Raw genomic sequence first — 17725 nt, 5'->3', positions numbered from 1 at the left:
ACATCAGGTGCATAAATAACCCCGACATCAGGGATAAATAACCCCGATATCAGTGGGATAAACATCTCCGACATCAGGGAATAATTAAACACGACATCAGGGGAATAAATAACACCGACATTAGGGAATAAATAGCACCGACATTAGAGGATTAATAACCCCGACATCAGGGATGAATCACCCCGAAATCTGAGATAAATTACCCCGACAACAGGGGGATCAATAACTCAAAGACCAGGGAGATAAATAAGCCCGACATCAAGGGGATAAATAACGCCGACATCAGGTGCACAAATAACCCCGACTTCATGGATAAATAACCCCAACATCAGGAGGATACATTACCCGACATCAGGGGGGAAATAAGCCTAATATCAGGAATAAATAACCTATACATCAGGGAACCCCATTCCGGACATTAGAGAGAAAGCACCCATTACCTCCCGACATCAGGTGGATTAATATCCTCCACATCTGGGATAAATAACCCCAACATCAGGGGGATAAATAACCCTGACATCTGGGGGATAAATAACCCCAAAATCCGGAGGGACATGACCCCAACCTCGAGGGGGTGGGGGGAATAAGCCTGATATCAGGAATAAATAACCCAGACATCAGGGAACACCATTCCGGACAGCAGAGAGAAAGAACCCATTATCTCCCGACGTCAAGGAGATAAATAAGACCGACATCAAGGGGATAAATAACGCGAACATCTCGGGGAAAAATAACCCCAACATCAGGGGGGTAAATAACCACAAAATCGAATAAATATCACCGATATCAGCGGGATAAAAAACCCCAATATCCTGGGGATGAAAACCCCGATATCAGGCCGAAAAATAACCTCGACATCACGGATAAATAACATCACATTAGGGGATAAACATCCCCGATATCAGTGGGATAAATAACTCCGACATCAGGGACAATCAAGCCCAAAATGAGGGAAAAATAACCCTTATAGCGAATTGGGGGTGGGGGGGGAATAACCCTAACATCTGGGGGATAACACTCCAACATCAGGGGTATAAATAACCCCTTCATGAGCGATAAATAACCTCGACATGAGGGGAATAAATAACACCAACATCTGGGGGGAAATTAACTCGACATCAGGAATAAATAACCCCAAAATCAGGCATGAATGACCGGACATCAGGGGAAAATCCCCCAATAATCACCCGACATCGGAGATAAATAACCCCAACAGCAGGAGGAAATATAACCCCGACATCAGGGACAAATAACCCTGACATCAGTTGGATATAAAACCCCAACATCAGGGGAGTAGAAAACCCCGATATTTGAGGGATAAGTAAGTCCGACATCAGGGGGATAAATAACCCCAACATCAGGCGGATAAATCATCCCGACGTAGTAGATCAATATCCCCAACATCAGGAGGATATATAACCCCGACATCAGCGATAAATAAACCCGACAGCAAAGGGATTAATAAGACCGACAGCAGGGATAAAAATCCCCAACCTCCTGGGGATGAAAAACTCCGATATCAGGGCGAAGAATAACCCCATCTTCACGGATAAATACTATCACATCAGGGGATAAACATCCCCGATATCAGTGGGATAAATAACTCTGACATCAGGGACAATCAAGCCGAAAATGAGGGATAAATACCCTCACAGCGAATTGAGGGGTGGGGGGGGTGAAATAACCCTAACATCTGGAGGATAACACTCCAACATCAGGGGGATAAATAACCCCTTCATGAGCGATAAATAACCTCGACATGAGGGGAATAAATAACCCCAAAATCAGGGATAAATTACCCGGACATCAGGGGAAAACCCCCCCAATTATCACCCGACATCAGCCCGATCAATAAAGCAGAAATATGGGAAAAGTAATCCCGACATTAGGGAGAAATATCCCCGATATGAGGGAGTAAATAACCCCAATATCTGGGGGATAAATAACCCCAAAATCGAATAAATATCCCCGATATCAGTGGGATAAATAACCCCAATATCAAGGATAAATAACCCCGACATCAGGGATAAATAACCCCAGCATTAGAGGGATAAATAAGGCCAACATCAGGGGGAAAAATAACAATAACATCGGGGGAAATTACCCCGCCATCAGGAATAAATAACCCCATCATCAGGGATAAATAACCTGGAAATCAGAGAGAAAGAACCCCATGTCCTCTCCACATCAGATGGATTAATATCCTCGACATCTGGGATAAATAACCCCGACATCAGGGGGAGAAACAACGCTGACATCTGCGGGATAAATAACCCCAAAATCAGAAGTGACATGACTCCAACATTAGTGTGGAAATAAGCCTGATATCAGGAATAAATAACCAGACATCAGGGAACGCCATTCCGGACATCAGAGAGAAAGAACCCATTATTTCCGGTCATCAGGGAGATAAATAAGACAGACATCAGGGGGATAAATAACCCGAACATCTCGGGGATAAATAGCCCCAACATCAGGGGGATAAATAACCCCGACATCAGAGATAAATAACCCCGACATCAGGGATCAATAACCCCGACATCAGGTGCATAAATAACTCCGATATCAGGGATAAATAACCCCGATATCAGTGGGATAAACATCTCCGGCATCAGGGAATAAATAAACCCGACATCAGGGGAATAAATAACACCGACATTAGGGAATAAATAGCACCGACATTAGGGGATTAATAACCCCGACATCAGGGATAAATCAACCCGAAATCTGAGATAAATTACCCCGACAACAGGGTGCTCAATAACTCAAAGACCAGGGAGATAAATAAGCCCGACATCAGGGGGATAAATAACGACAACATCTGGGGGAGAAATAACCCCAACATCAGGGAGATAAATAACGCCGACATCAGGTGCATAAATAACCCCGACTTCAGGGATATATAACCCAAACATCAGGGGGATAAATAACCCCAAAATCGAATAAATATCCCCGATACCAGTGGGATAAAAAACCTCAATATCCTGGGGATGAAAAACCCCGATAACAGGGCGAAAAATAACCTCGACATCACGGATAAATAACATCACATTAGGGGATAAACATCCCCGATATCAGTGGGATAAATAACTCCGACATCAGGGACAATCAAGCCCAAAATGAAGGACAAATAACCCTTATACCGAATTGTGGGTGTGGGAGAAATAACCCTAACATCTGGGGGATTATACTCCAAAATCAGGGGGATAAATAACCCCTTCATGAGCGATAAATAACCTCGACATGAGGGGAGTAAATACCACCAACATCTGGGGGGAAATTAACCCGACATCCTGAATATATAACCCCAAAATCAGGGATAAATTACCCGGACATCAGGGGAAAACTCCCCCAATACCACCCGACATCAGCGGGGTCAATAAAGCAGAAGTCTGGGAAAAGTAATCCCGACATCAGGGAGAAATAGCCCCGATATGAGGGGGTAAATAACCACAATATCTGGGGGATAAATAACCCCAAAATCGAATAAATATACCCGATATCTGTGGGATAAAAAACCCCAATATCAAGGATAATTAACCCTATCAGGAATAAATAACCCCAGCATTAGGGGGATAAATAACCCTAACATCAGGGGGATAAATAATAGTACGATCGGGGGAAATTACCCCGACATAAGGAATAAATAACCCCAGCATCAGGGAAACCCGGACATCAGAGAGAAAGAACCCCATTACCTCCCGACATCAGGTGTATTAATATCCTCCACATCTGGGATAAATAACCACGACATCAGGGGGAAAAACAACCCTGGCATCTGGGGGATAAATAACCCCAAACTCAGGAGGGACATGACCCCAACATCAGGGGGAAAATAAGCCTAATATCAGGAATATATAAGCCAGACATCAGGGAAGGCCATTCCGGACATCAGAGAGAAAGAACCCATTATCTCACGACATCAAGGGGATAAATAACACCGACATCAGCCAGATAAATAATGCCAACATGTCGGGGATAAATAACCCCAACATCAGGGGGATAAAAAACCTCGAAATCAGGGAATAAATAACCCCGATATCAGGGAAAAATAACCCCAGCACCAGGAGGATATATATAACCCCGATATCAGGGATAAATAACCCCAAAATCAGGGAGACATTACCCGGATATCAGGCGGAAAACCCCCTCAATTATCACCCGACAACAGCGGGATAAATAAACCAGAAATCTGGGATAAGTAATCCTGATATCAGGGAGAAATAACCCCGATATGAGGGGGTAAATAACCCCCAAATCTGGGGGATAAATAACCACAACATCGAATCAATATCCCCGATATCAGTGGGATATGTAACCCCAATATCAAGGATAAATAACCCCGATATCAGGGATAAATAAACCAACCATTAGAGGGATAAATAACCCCAACATCAGGGGGAAAAATAACAATAACATCGGGGGAAATTACCCCGACATCAGGAATAAAAAACCCCCATCATCAGGGATAAATAACCCGGACATCAGAGAGAAAGAATCCCGTGTCCTCCCGACATCAGGTGGATTAATATCCTCGACATCTGGGATAAATAACCAAGACAACAGGGGGATAAACAACGCTGACATCTGGGGGATAAATAAGCCCAAAATCAGAAGGGACATTGACCCAACATTAGGGGAGAAAATAAGCCTCATAAATAGGAATAAATAACCCATACATCAGGGAAACCCATTCTGGACATCAGAGAAAGAACCCATTACATCCCAACAGCAGGTGGATTAATATCCACGACATCAGGGATAAATAACCCCGACATCAGGGAGATAAACAACCCTGATATCTGGGAGATAAATACCCCAAAATCAGGAGGGACATGACCGCAACATCACGGGGGAAATAAGCCTGATATCGGGAATAAATAACCAGACATCAGGGAACGCCATTCAGGACATCAGAGAGAAAGAACCCATTATTTCCCGACATCAGGGAGATAAATAAGCCCAACATCAGGGGGATAAATAACCCGAACATCTCGGGGATAAATAGCCCCAATATCAGGGGGATAAATAACCCCGACATCAGAGATAAATAACCCCGACATCAGGGATAAATAACCCCGAAATCAGTGGGATAAACATCTCCGACATCAGGGAATAAATAACCCCGACATCAGGGGAATAAATAACAGCAACATTAGGGAATAAATAGCACCGACATTAGGGGGATTAATTACCCCGACATCAGGGATAAATAACCCCGAAATCTGGGATAAATTACCCCGACAACAGGGGGATCAATAACTCAAAGACCAGGGAGATAAATAAGCCCGACATCAGGGGGATAAATAACGCCAACAACTGGGGGATAAATAACCCCAACATCAGGGAGATAAATAACGACGACATCAAGTGCATAAATAACCCCGACTTCAGGGATAAATAACCCCAACATCAGGAGGATACATTACCCGACATCAGGGGGGAAATAAGCCTAATATCGGGAATAAATAACCCATACATCAGGGAACCCTATTCCGGACATCAGAGAGAAAGCATCCATTACCTCCCGACATCAGGTGGATTAATATCCTCTACATCTAGGATAAATAACCCTGACATCTGGGGGATAAATAACCCCAAAATCAGGAAGGACATGACCCCAACATCAGGGGGGAAATAAGCCTGATATCAGGCGGGAAACCCCCTCAATTATCACCCGACAACAGCGGGATAAATAAACCAGAAATCTACGATAAGTAATCCCGATATCAGGGAGAAATAACCCCGAAATGAGGGGGTAAATAACCCCAAAATCTGGGGGATAAATAACCACAACATCGAATCAATATCCCCGATGTCAGTGGGATAAATAACCCCAATATCAAGGATAAATAACCCCGACATCAGGGATAAATAACCCCGACATCAGGTGCATAAATAACCCCGACATCAGGGATAAATAACTCCGATATCAGTGGGATAAACATCTCCGACATCAGGGAATAAATAAACCCGACATCAGGGGAATAAATAACACCGACATTAGGGAATAAATAGCACCGACATTAGGGGATTAATAACCCCGACATCAGGGATAAATAACCCCGACATCAGGTGCATAAATAACCCCGACATCAGGGATAAATAACTCCGATATCAGTGGGATAAACATCTCCGACATCAGGGAATAAATAAACCCGACATCAGGGGAATAAATAACACCGACATTAGGGAATAAATAGCACCGACATTAGGGGATTAATAACCCCGACATCAGGGATAAATCACCCCGAAATCTGAGATAAATTACCCCGACAACAGGGGGATCAATAACTCAAAGACCAGGGAGATAAATAAGCCCGACATCAGGGGGATAAATAACGCCGACATCAGGTGCACAAATAACCCCGACTTCAGGGATAAATAACCCCAACATCAGGAGGATACATTACCCGACATCAGGGGGGAAATAAGCCTAATATCAGGAATAAATAACCTATACATCAGGGAACCCCATTCCGGACATCAGAGAGAAAGCACCCATTACCTGCCGACATCAGGTGGATTAATATCCTCCACATCTGGGATAAATAACCCCAACATCAGGGGGATAAACAACCCTGACATCTGGGGGATAAATAACCCCAAAATCAGGAAGGACATGACCCCAACATCAGGGGGGAAATAAGCCTGATATCAGGCGGGAAACCCCCTCAATTATCACCCGACAACAGCGGGATAAATAAACCAGAAATCTGCGATAAGTAATCCCGATATCAGGGAGAAATAACCCCGAAATGAGGGGGTAAATAACCCCATAATCTGGGGGATAAATAACCACAACATTGAATCAATATCCCCGATGTCAGTGGGATAAATAACCCCAATATCAAGGATAAATAACCCCGACATCAGGGATAAATAACCCCGACATCAGGTGCATAAATAACCCCGACATCAGGGATAAATAACCCCGATATCAGTGGGATAAACATCTCCGACATCAGGGAATAAATAAACACGACATCAGGGGAATAAATAACACCGACATTAGGGAATAAATAGCACCGACATTAGAGGATTAATAACCCCGACATCAGGGATGAATCACCCCGAAATCTGAGATAAATTACCCCGACAACAGGGGGATCAATAACTCAAAGACCAGGGAGATAAATAAGCCCGACATCAAGGGGATAAATAACGCCGACATCAGGTGCACAAATAACCCCGACTTCATGGATAAATAACCCCAACATCAGGAGGATACATTACCCGACATCAGGGGGGAAATAAGCCTAATATCAGGAATAAATAACCTATACATCAGGGAACCCCATTCCGGACATTAGAGAGAAAGCACCCATTACCTCCCGACATCAGGTGGATTAATATCCTCCACATCTGGGATAAATAACCCCAACATCAGGGGGATAAACAACCCTGACATCTGGGGGATAAATAACCCCAAAATCCGGAGGGACATGACCCCAACCTCGAGGGGGTGGGGGGAATAAGCCTGATATCAGGAATAAATAACCCAGACATCAGGGAACACCATTCCGGACAGCAGAGAGAAAGAACCCATTATCTCCCGACGTCAAGGAGATAAATAAGACCGACATCAAGGGGATAAATAACGCGAACATCTCGGGGAAAAATAACCCCAACATCAGGGGGGTAAATAACCCCAAAATCGAATAAATATCACCGATATCAGCGGGATAAAAACCCCCAATATCCTGGGGATGAAAACCCCGATATCAGGCCGAAAAATAACCTCGACATCACGGATAAATAACATCACATTAGGGGATAAACATCCCCGATATCAGTGGGATAAATAACTCCGACATCAGGGACAATCAAGCCCAAAATGAGGGAAAAATAACCCTTATAGCGAATTGGGGGTGGGGGGGGGAAATAACCCTAACATCTGGGGGATAACACTCCAACATCAGGGGTATAAATAACCCCTTCATGAGCGATAAATAACCTCGACATGAGGGGAATAAATAACACCAACATCTGGGGGGAAATTAACTCGACATCAGGAATAAATAACCCCAAAATCAGGCATGAATGACCGGACATCAGGGGAAAATCCCCCAATAATCACCCGACATCGGAGATAAATAACCCCAACAGCAGGAGGAAATATAACCCCGACATCAGGGACAAATAACCCTGACATCAGTTGGATATAAAACCCCAACATCAGGGGAGTAGAAAACCCCGATATTTGAGGGATAAGTAAGTCCGACATCAGGGGGATAAATAACCCCAACATCAGGCGGATAAATCATCCCGACGTAGTAGATCAATATCCCCAACATCAGGAGGATATATAACCCCGACATCAGCGATAAATAAACCCGACAGCAAAGGGATTAATAAGACCGACAGCAGGGATAAAAATCCCCAACCTCCTGGGGATGAAAAACTCCGATATCAGGGCGAAGAATAACCCCATCTTCACGGATAAATACCATCACATCAGGGGATAAACATCCCCGATATCAGTGGGATAAATAACTCTGACATCAGGGACAATCAAGCCGAAAATGAGGGATAAATAACCCTCACAGCGAATTGAGGGGTGAGGGGGGTGAAATAACCCTAACATCTGGAGGATAACACTCCAACATCAGGGGGATAAATAACCCCTTCATGAGCGATAAATAACCTCGACATGAGGGGAATAAATAACCCCAAAATCAGGGATAAATTACCCGGACATCAGGGGAAAACCCCCCCAATTATCACCCGACATCAGCCCGATCAATAAAGCAGAAATATGGGAAAAGTAATCCCGACATTAGGGAGAAATATCCCCGATATGAGGGAGTAAATAACCCCAATATCTGGGGGATAAATAACCCCAAAATCGAATAAATATCCCCGATATCAGTGGGATAAATAACCCCAATATCAAGGATAAATAACCCCGACATCAGGGATAAATAACCCCAGCATTAGAGGGATAAATAAGGCCAACATCAGGGGGAAAAATAACAATAACATCGGGGGAAATTACCCCGCCATCAGGAATAAATAACCCCATCATCAGGGATAAATAACCTGGAAATCAGAGAGAAAGAACCCCATGTCCTCTCCACATCAGATGGATTAATATCCTCGACATCTGGGATAAATAACCCCGACATCAGGGGGAGAAACAACGCTGACATCTGCGGGATAAATAACCCCAAAATCAGAAGTGACATGACTCCAACATTAGTGTGGAAATAAGCCTGATATCAGGAATAAATAACCAGACATCAGGGAACGCCATTCCGGATATCAGAGAGAAAGAACCCATTATTTCCGGTCATCAGGGAGATAAATAAGACAGACATCAGGGGGATAAATAACCCGAACATCTCGGGGATAAATAGCCCCAACATCAGGGGGATGAATAACCCCGACATCAGAGATAAATAACCCCGACATCAGGGATCAATAACCCCGACATCAGGTGCATAAATAACTCCGATATCAGGGATAAATAACCCCGATATCAGTGGGATAAACATCTCCGGCATCAGGGAATAAATAAACCCGACATCAGGGGAATAAATAACACCGACATTAGGGAATAAATAGCACCGACATTAGGGGATTAATAACCCCGACATCAGGGATAAATCAACCCGAAATCTGAGATAAATTACCCCGACAACAGGGTGCTCAATAACTCAAAGACCAGGGAGATAAATAAGCCCGACATCAGGGGGATAAATAACGACAACATCTGGGGGAGAAATAACCCCAACATCAGGGAGATAAATAACGCCGACATCAGGTGCATAAATAACCCCGACTTCAGGGATATATAACCCAAATATCAGGGGGATAAATAACCCCAAAATCGAATAAATATCCCCGATACCAGTGGGATAAAAAACCTCAATATCCTGGGGATGAAAAACCCCGATAACAGGGCGAAAAATAACCTCGACATCACGGATAAATAACATCACATTAGGGGATAAACATCCCCGATATCAGTGGGATAAATAACTCCGACATCAGGGACAATCAAGCCCACAATGAAGGACAAATAACCCTTATACCGAATTGTGGGTGTGGGAGAAATAACCCTAACATCTGGGGGATTATACTCCAAAATCAGGGGGATAAATAACCCCTTCATGAGCGATAAATAACCTCGACATGAGGGGAGTAAATAACACCAACATCTGGGGGGAAATTAACCCGACATCCTGAATATATAACCCCAAAATCAGGGATAAATTACCCGGACATCAGGGGAAAACTCCCCCAATACCACCCGACATCAGCGGGGTCAATAAAGCAGAAGTCTGGGAAAAGTAATCCCGACATCAGGGAGAAATAGCCCCGATATGAGGGGGTAAATAACCACAATATCTGGGGGATAAATAACCCCAAAATCGAATAAATATACCCGATATCTGTGGGATAAAAAACCCCAATATCAAGGATAATTAACCCTATCAGGAATAAATAACCCCAGCATTAGGGGGATAAATAACCCTAACATCAGGGGGATAAATAATAGTACGATCGGGGGAAATTACCCCGACATAAGGAATAAATAACCCCAGCATCAGGGAAACCCGGACATCAGAGAGAAAGAACCCCATTACCTCCCGACATCAGGTGTATTAATATCCTCGACATCTGGGATAAATAACCACGACATCAGGGGGAAAAACAACCCTGGCATCTGGGGGATAAATAACCCCAAACTCAGGAGGGACATGACCCCAACATCAGGGGGAAAATAAGCCTAATATCAGGAATATATAAGCCAGACATCAGGGAAGGACATTCCGGACATCAGAGAGAAAGAACCCATTATCTCCCAACATCAGGGGGATAAATAACCTTGAAATCAGGGAATAAATAACCCCGATATCGGGGATAAATAACCCCAGCACCAGGAGGATATATAACCCCGATATCACGGATAAATAACCCCATAATCAGGGATATATTAGCCGGATATCAGGCGGAAAACCCCCTCAATTATCACCCGACAACAGCGGGATAAATAAAACAGAAATCTGGATAAGTAATCCCGATATCAGGGAGAAATAAACCCGATATGAGGGGGTAAATAATCTAAATATCGGGGGGACAAATAACCACAACATCGAATAAATATCCCCGATAACAGTGGGATAAATAACCCCAATATCAAGGATAAATAACCCCGACATCAGGGATAAATAACCCCAGCCTTAGAGGGATAAAAAACCCCAACATCAGGCGGAATAATAACAATAACATTGGGGGAAATTACCCCGACATCAGGAATAAATAACCCCAGCATCAGGGAGAAATAACCCGGAAATCAGAGAGAATGAACCCCATGTCATCCCTACATCAGGTGGATTAATATCCTCGACATCTGGGATAAATAACCCCGACATCAGGGAGATAAACAACCCTGATATCTGGGAGATAATTAACCCCAAAATCAGGAGGGACATGACCGCAACATCAGGGGGGAAATAAGCCTGATATCTGAAATAAATAACCAGACATCAGGGAACGCCATTCCGGACATCAGAGAGAAATAACCCATTATTTAACGACATCAGGGAGATAAATAAGGCTGACATCAGGTGCATAAATACCCTCGACTTTAGGTATAAATAACCCCAACATCAGGAGGATACATTACCCGACATCAGGGGGGAAATAAGCCTAATATCAGGAATAAATAACCCATACATCAGGGAACCCCATTCCGGACATCAGAGAGAAAGCACCCATTACCTCCAGACATCAGGTGGATTAATATCCTCTACATCTGGGATAAATAACCTCGACATCGGGGGGATAAACAACCCTCACATCTGGGGGATAAATATCCCCAAAATCTGGAGGGACATGACCCCAACATCGGGGGGGGGGGGGGCGGAAATAAGCCTGATATCAGGAATAATAACCCAAACATCAGGGAACACCATTCCGGACAGCAGAGAGAAAGAATCCATTATCTCCCGATGTCAAGGAGATAAATAAGACCGACATCAAGGTGATAAATAGCGCCAACATCTCGGGGAAAAATAACCCCAACATCAGGGGGATAAATAACCCAAAAATCGAACAAATATCCCCGATATCAGTGGGATAAAAAACCCCAATATCCTGGGGATGAAAAACCCCGATATAAGTGGGATAAATAATTCCGACATCATGGACAATCAAGCCCAAACTGAGGGACAAAGAGCCCTTACAGCGAATTGGAGCGGGGGGGGGGGGGGAAATAACCCTAACATCTGGGGGATAACACTCCAACATCAGAGGGATAAATAACCCCTTCATGAGCGATAAATAACCTCGACATGAGGGGAGTAAATAACACCAACATCTGGCGGGAAATTAACCCGACATCAGGAATAAATAACCCCAAAATCAGGGATAAATTACCCGGATATCAGGGGAAAACTCCCACAATTATCACCCGACATCAGCGGGGTCAATAAAGCAGAAATCTGGGAAAAGTAATCCCGACATCAGGGAGAAATATCCCCGATATGAGGGGGTAAATAACCCCAATATCTGGGGATAAATAACCCCAAAAACTAATTCATATCCCCGATATCTGTGGGATAAAAAACCCAAATATCAAGGATAAATAACCCCATCAGGCATAAATAACCCCAGCATTAGGGTGAAAAATAACCCCAACATCAGAGGGATAAATAACAATACGATCGGGGGAAATTACCCCGACATCAGGAATAAATAACCCCAACATCAAGGATAAATAACCCGGACATCAGAGAGAAAGAACCCCGCTACCTCCCGACATCAGGTGTATTAAGATCCTCCACATCTGGGATAAACAACCCGACATCAGGGGGATAAACAACCCTGGCATCTGGGGTATAAATAACACCAAAATCAGGAGGGACATGACCCCAATATCAGGGGGAATATAAGCCTAATATCAGGAATAAATAACCCATACTTCAGGGAACGCCATTCCGGACATCAGAGAGAAAGAACCCATTATCTCACGACATCAAGGGGATAAATAACACCGACATCAGCCAGATAAATAATGCCAACATCTCGGGGATAAATAACCCCGATATCAGGGAAAAATAACCCCAGCACCAGGAGGATATATATAACCCCGATATCAGGGATAAATAACCCCAAAATCAGGGATACATTACCCGGATATCAGGCGGAAAACCCCCTCAATTATCACCCGACAACAGCGGGATAAATAAACCAGAAATCTGGGATAAGTAATTCTGATATCAGGGAGAAATAACGCCGATATGAGGGGGTAAATAACCCCCAAATCTGGGGGATAAATAACCACAAAATCGAATCAATATCCCCGATATTAGTGGGATATGTAACCCCAATATCAAGGATAAATAACCCCGATATCAGGGATAAATAAACCAATCATTAGAGGGATAAATAACCCCAACATCAGGGGGAAAAATAACAATAACATCGGGGGAAATTACCCCGACATCAGGAATAAAAAAACCCCATCATCAGGGATAAATAACCCGGAAATCAGAGATAAAGAACCCCGTGTCCTCCCGACATCAGGTGGATTAATATCCTCGACATCTGGGATAAATAACCAAGACATCAGGGGGATAAACAACGCTGACATCGGGGGGATAAATAACCCCAAAATCAGAAGGGACATTAACCCAACATTAGGGGAGAAAATAAGCCTGATATCAGGAATAAATAACCAATACATCAGGGAACCCCATTCTGGATATCAGAGAGAAAGCACCCATTACCTCCCGACTGCAGGTGGGTTAATATCCTCAACATCTGGGATAAATAACCCCGACATGAGGGAGATAAACAACCCTGATACCTGGGGGATAAATAACCTCAAAATCAGGAGGGACATGACCTCAACTTCAGGGGGATAATAAGCCTGATATCAGGAATAAATAACCAAGATATCAGGGAACGCCATTCCGGACATCAGAGAGAAAGAACAAATTATCTCCCGACATCAGGAAGATAAATAAGACCCACATCAGGGGAATAAATAACGCCAACATCTCGGGGATAAATAACCCCAACATCAGGGGGATAAATAACCCCGACATCAGGGAGATAAACAACCCTGATATCTGGGGGATAAATAACCCCAAAATCAGGAGGGACATGACCCCAACATCAGGGGGGAAATAAGCCTGATATCGGGAATAAATAACCAGACATCAGGGAACGCCATTCCGGACATCAGAGAGAAAGAACCCATTATTTCCCGACATCAGGGAGATAAATAACCTCGAAATCAGGGAATAAATAACCCCGATATCGGGGATAAATAACCCCAGCAACAGGAGGATATATAACCCCGATATCAGGGATAAATAACCCCATAATCAGGGATACATTAGCCGGATATCAGGCGGAAAACCCCGTCAATTATCACCCGACAACAGCGGGATAAATAAAACAGAAATCTGGGATAAGTAATCCCGATATCAGGGAGAAATAACCCCGATATGAGGGGGTAAATAATCTGAATATCGGGGGGACAAATAACCACAACATCGAATAAATATCCCCGATATCAGTGGGATAAATAACCCCAATATCAAGGATAAATAACCCCGACATCAGGGATAAATAACCCCAGCCTTAGAGGGATAAATAACCCCAACATCAGGGGGAATAATAAGAATAACATTGGGGGAAATTACCCCGACATCAGGAATAAATAACCCAAGCATCAGGGAGAAATAACCCGGAAATCAGAGAGAAAGAACCCCATGTCCTCCCTACATCAGGTGGATTAATATCCTCGACATCTGGGATAAATAACCCCGACATCAGGGAGATAAATAACCCTGATATCTGGGAGATAATTAACCCCAAAATCAGGAGGGACATGACCGCAACATCAGGGGGGAAATAAGCCTGATATCTGAAATAAATAGCCAGACATCAGGGAACGCCATTCAGGACATCAGAGAGAAATAACCCATTATTTAACGACATCAGGGAGATAAATAAGGCTGACATCAGGTGCATAAATACCCCCGACTTTAGGGATAAATAACCACAACATCAGGAGGATACATTACCCGACATCAGGGGGGAAATAAGCCTAATATCAGGAATAAATAACCCATACATCAGGGAACCCCATTCCGGACATCAGAGAGAAAGCACCCATCACCTCCCGACATCAGGTGGATTAATATCCTTTACATCTGGGATAAATAACCTCGACATCAGGGGGATAAACAACCCTCACATCTGGGGGATAAATATCCCCAAAATCCGGAGGGACATGACCCCAACATCGGGGGGTGGGGGGGGGGGAAATAAGCCTGATATCAGGAATAAATAACCCAAACATCAGGGAACACCATTCCGGACAGCAGAGAGAAAGAACCCATTATCTCCCGACGTCAAGGAGATAAATAAGACCGACATCAAGGTGATAAATAGCGCGAACATCTCGGGGAAAAATGACCCCAACATCAGGGGGATAAATAACCCAAAAATCGAATAAATATCCCCGATATCAGTGGGATAAAAAACCGCAATATCCTGGGGATGAAAAACCCCGATATCAGGGCGAAACATAACCCCGACATCACGGATAAATAACATCACATTAGGGGATAAACATCCCCGATATCAGTGGGATAAATAATTCCGACATCAGGAACAATCAAGGCCACACTGAGGGACAAATAACCCTTACAGCGAATTGGAGGGGGGGGGGGAATAACCCTAACATCTGGGGGATAACACTCCAACATCAGAGGGATAAATAACCCCTTCATGAGCGATAAATAACCTCGACATGAGGGGAGTAAATAACACCAACAACTGGCGGGAAATTAACCCGACATCAGGAATAAATAACCCCATAATCAGGGATAAATTACCCGGACATCAGGGTAAAAGTCACCCAATTATCACCCGACATCAGCGGGGTCAATAAAGCAGAAATCTGGGAAAAGTAATCCCGACATCAGGGAGAAATATCGCCGATATGAGGGGTAAATAACCCTAATATCTGGGGGATAAATAACCCCAAAATCGAATAAATATCCCCGATACCTGTGGGATAAAAAACCCCAATAGCAAGGATAAATAACCCCATCAGGCATAAATAACCCCAGCATTAGGGGAATAAATAACCCCAACAACAGGGGAATAAATAACAATACGATCGGGGGAAATTACCCCGACATAAGGAATAAATAACCCCAACATCAAGGATAAATAACCCGGACATCAGAGAGAAAGAACCCCGCTACCTCCCGACATCAGGTGTATTAATATCCTCCACATCTGGGATAAACAACCCGACATCAGGGGGATAAACAACCCTGGCATCTGGGGTATAAATAACACCAAAATCAGGAGGGACATGACCCCAACATCAGGGGGAATATAAGCCTAATATCAGGAATAAATAAGCCAGACATCAGGGAACGCCATTCCGGACATCAGAGAGAAAGAACCCATTATCTCACGACATCAAGGGGATAAATAACACCGACATCAGCCAGATAAATAATGCCAACATGTCGGGGATAAATAACCCCAACATCAGGGGGATAAAAAACCTCGAAATCAGGGAATAAATAACCCCGATATCAGGGAAAAATAACCCCAGCACCAGGAGGATATATATAACCCCGATATCAGGGATAAATAACCCCAAAATCAGGGAGACATTACCCGGATATCAGGCGGAAAACCCCCTCAATTATCACCCGACAACAGCGGGATAAATAAACCAGAAATCTGGGATAAGTAATCCTGATATCAGGGAGAAATAACCCCGATATGAGGGGGTAAATAACCCCCAAATCTGGGGGATAAATAACCACAACATCGAATCAATATCCCCGATATCAGTGGGATATGTAACCCCAATATCAAGGATAAATAACCCCGATATCAGGGATAAATAAACCAACCATTAGAGGGATAAATAACCCCAACATCAGGGGGAAAAATAACAATAACATCGGGGGAAATTACCCCGACATCAGGAATAAAAAACCCCCATCATCAGGGATAAATAACCCGGACATCAGAGAGAAAGAATCCCGTGTCCTCCCGACATCAGGTGGATTAATATCCTCGACATCTGGGATAAATAACCAAGACAACAGGGGGATAAACAACGCTGACATCTGGGGGATAAATAAGCCCAAAATCAGAAGGGACATTGACCCAACATTAGGGGAGAAAATAAGCCTCATAAATAGGAATAAATAACCCATACATCAGGGAAACCCATTCTGGACATCAGAGAAAGAACCCATTACATCCCAACAGCAGGTGGATTAATATCCACGACATCAGGGATAAATAACCCCGACATCAGGGAGATAAACAACCCTGATATCTGGGAGATAAATACCCCAAAATCAGGAGGGACATGACCGCAACATCACGGGGGAAATAAGCCTGATATCGGGAATAAATAACCAGACATCAGGGAACGCCATTCAGGACATCAGAGAGAAAGAACCCATTATTTCCCGACATCAGGGAGATAAATAAGCCCGACATCAGGGGGATAAATAACCCGAACATCTCGGGGATAAATAGCCCCAATATCAGGGGGATAAATAACCCCGACATCAGAGATAAATAACCCCGACATCAGGGATAAATAACCCCGAAATCAGTGGGATAAACATCTCCGACATCAGGGAATAAATAACCCCGACATCAGGGGAATAAATAACAGCAACATTAGGGAATAAATAGCACCGACATTAGGGGG

This window comes from Narcine bancroftii, unplaced genomic scaffold, assembly GCF_036971445.1.
Source record: "Narcine bancroftii isolate sNarBan1 unplaced genomic scaffold, sNarBan1.hap1 Scaffold_237, whole genome shotgun sequence".
Classification (NCBI taxonomy): Eukaryota; Metazoa; Chordata; class Chondrichthyes; order Torpediniformes; family Narcinidae; genus Narcine; species Narcine bancroftii.
This window is presented reverse-complemented; position numbering follows the sequence as displayed.